We start from the raw sequence: 3,504 nt of genomic DNA, 5'->3' as shown, positions 1-3,504 counted from the left end.
CATGGTGAAATGTGACTGATGAAAACTTAGGAACTTAATCCCACACCAGTTTGACCATGAATAACGTCGGGTGACGAGTCTGACTTTTGTTTTCCACATTGGACTCCACCGGGAAGAAATCCCGTGCATACTGCTGCTTAAATGTTCACTACGTCAGAACTTATAATGTGTTTCCATCTCTRCTTTTGCGCATTAACTCTTACAGGATGGAGGAAATTGGTCTTGGTGGAGGTTTGCACTCTCYGAGTGCTTCTAGTTTGCATAATTGAACGCTGATTTAAAGGTATATTTTCTGCATAAAGAGTGCACTATATGTCGAAATAACCTTGCAAGTATTTCTATAAACACTTTACAAACACTRGAAATAAACTTATTTTCTAATTCTCCGCTAATCTATGATGCATTATCTCCTCTGTTTGGAACAGTGAACTTTGTTGAGGCGTTGTGTTTAAACTGAAGTCTGACATCTGTTGTCAGAGTCTGGTTACACCACAGTAGTAACTGAAGTGTCWGTTGGTTTGTCGTGCAGTTTTATCAATGTGTAACCTGACTCTGCTTTGTGTATGTGTKTGTGCATRAAGTGTAAAAGCATATTGTTACCACGGATATAATATTCTGACCCAGGTGGGTTAACTTTGTCTTTAGGCWGTGGAGGAAAAAACATAGTAGATATTTTATAAAATAGATAAATACTGAGTAGAATCCTAAACCACACAGTTAATATTTATATTTAAAACCACACACACAGAGAATAGGTTGCATTAAAATAGGCTAAATGTTGAATAAAAAGCAGCTTCTTCTGTGTAGGTCATCACTGACCCTCCCACTGCTCTCAGTGCCCTCATTAAAGAGGTTATTGAGAGCAACTGAATAATCCTTCAAATACATTCTGGGGACAGGATAATCTCTGGATACCAACTGGACGACGTAAAGGGAAACAAAGCCAGAATAAATGAGAGGCACGGTTCACAACAGCTGTTTGAGCAAACCTAGAAGCAAAGCTTGAATTTTAATTAAAAAAATATTTTTTTAAATCACTGAGTTGTGAATTMTTACCTTTAAAAACCTGAGACTTTGTCTCATTTAGACACTATTATAAGAAGTTATAACTTCGAGCTTTGTTCGCCTTCCTGCTGTGTTTCAAACACTCTTAAAACAAGATTTGGAGTGAAACATGTTGAAGATTTTCCATAAACAAAGGAGCAGGAACAGCTGATTCATGAGTCTGTTGCTGTTTACAGTTGAAGAGTAACTCATGAGGACTGTTAAACTGGATAAACTTTCCTTAAATATCCTTTAAGTGTCTGTTCTGCTGCAGAGAGATGACGCTCTTTAATCCGACTGTCTGAAACATCCCTGGTATTTTTTTTTGTTTGTTTTTGTAAAAAACAAAAAAGTCACCCAACTGTTTTGTGAACTAACACCTCAGACACAAACCGTAAAAGGCTTTCCTCGGGACGTCCCACTCTAAAGATATCTTGACAGCAGGAAATATGATCTCTGGCTTTCAGCTGCTCTGTTCTGCTTAGTTGTCTTTATTTTTTAATGTTCACACAGCAGACGTGTTTAAATTTAGTGAAGGACAACAGCTCTGAAAGCTTTAAAATAAAGTAAATAGACTTGGTAACTGAGCTGTTTGTCATCGCCTGTTTTATTTATAAACTAGTAAAAATTAAATATGATTTGTAGCTCTGTGTAAAAGCAGCTAAATTTATTCACATACTGTATGGTTTTTAATAAGCTTTATTTCTGCACCATATTAGCTACAATGCTACAGTTTTGCTGTTTGTTCTCAGACTAACTTTACGTATTCATGCATCAACTTCTCTAATATTTCATTTTACTTTCATTATCTCCCCTCAACCACTTTCTGTTAGTTTGTTACATTCGCTTTAACAAAACATTTGAAATCCAGGAAGAACTAYCATCTAAAATGTGTTTTTTCCTGTCATGTTTCTAGTTTTAACCTCTTTTTTATGTCTCACTTGTTGTTAGATTTTCACTACAGTATGCTATAAAGAAAGTACATAAAGTTAGGTCATCACTAGTTGAGTTTTGAAGTTTCTTACCTAATTTTAGGTTTATGTATTTCAACTAAGGCTGGGCGATAAATCGATTTAACCGATTAATTCAAATTTGCCATTTATAAAGATTTAATTTTAGGAAAATCGAGATTTTTTTTCTCACCAGTGCACTCTTTGAGGCTTCTGTAGTTCAGAGGTCACACCACCTGTCCCTCAAGACACTTGGTACATGACATGACAATATGGCAGCTAGCAAAGAGGATCTACTTCCCAAAAAAGACACAAAGAAGTCTTCAGTTATCTGGAACTGGTTAGGTTTCACAACCTAAGACTTGGAGCAACAAACACCTCACTACAAAATCAGTTTGAAGGCTCTTGTCACAAAAAGCAGGAGTACAACAAATTTGTTTCAACACCTGAAACAGAGGCACTCCATTAAGGCCGGCGCCACACTACAAGAAAATCAGGCCGATTTTTGCCTTTCTGACAATCTTAAGGAAGTCCAGATTATGGTGATGGCTCTAAAGATAATCATATAGCAGATATTCCCACCGTGGGTGGTGAGTTAAGAGTGATCTAGTCGGCTCGGAGGGACGTCGGGACCGCTCCGACCTCAAATCGGGGATATTCAACATGTTAGATTTTTTTTGGCCCGATATCACAGTGTGTGTGGTGTTCACCTGAGCTCTCAGCCTGTTGAATGAGACGTGTAGCCAATCAGAAAGTGAGGTGATGTAAACACAGAGGGGAATCCAAATACAGAAGACAAAAAACTGTCATGACTCACCAGAAAGTTTGCTGGAGGTTAAAAGTCCCATGGAATTGTTTTTCCTCTAGTAAAAATAGTCCACAAACGATCAACCTTGTTTCTTCCTTGTTTCAAATGTTTATTTACTCTGAACTCACGTCTCTCTGGAGGTCACGTGAGATTTCTCCTCGGACATCTGAATTCTCGCGAGATTTCAGGAAGTCTCATGTGATTTAGTATCTGACATCTGAATGTTCATGGATGAAATATCTTTTGGTKTGTGGTGTGTTGTCTCTTGCCGTGTGGTTGTACACCACACACCGTAGGACCAAACCTGGTAGATCCATGGTTTTTTATCCTCACGTGTGGGCTCTGTCTTTGAAAATTGGCCGACTGGTTTAAAATCTTGTAGTGTGACTCAGCCTTAAGTGGGAAAAAAAAATCGATGAAAATCGAGTTCGGGTTGAAAAAAATCGGAGAAAAATTTTTTGGGCCAAATTGCCCAGCCCCTATTTCAGCGTGGCTTGGCTTCTCAACTTACTTTGTTATTTTAACTTTACAAGGATTGTGCTATACAGACATGAACACTGCCTGGCCAAATAAAATAAATAAATAAATAAAAAATTCACCACTAATAAAAAGGATCACAAACTCTTAATATTTTGTTGGACCGCCTTTAGCTTTGATTACAGCACACTTCCCCTTTGGCATTGTTTGGATAAGCTTCTGCAA

This window comes from Austrofundulus limnaeus, unplaced genomic scaffold (genome assembly GCF_001266775.1).
Source record: "Austrofundulus limnaeus strain Quisiro unplaced genomic scaffold, Austrofundulus_limnaeus-1.0 Scaffold1185, whole genome shotgun sequence".
NCBI classification, from domain to species: domain Eukaryota; kingdom Metazoa; phylum Chordata; class Actinopteri; order Cyprinodontiformes; family Rivulidae; genus Austrofundulus; species Austrofundulus limnaeus.
The sequence above is the reverse complement of the archived record's forward strand: the minus strand, read 5'-3'. Positions refer to the sequence as shown.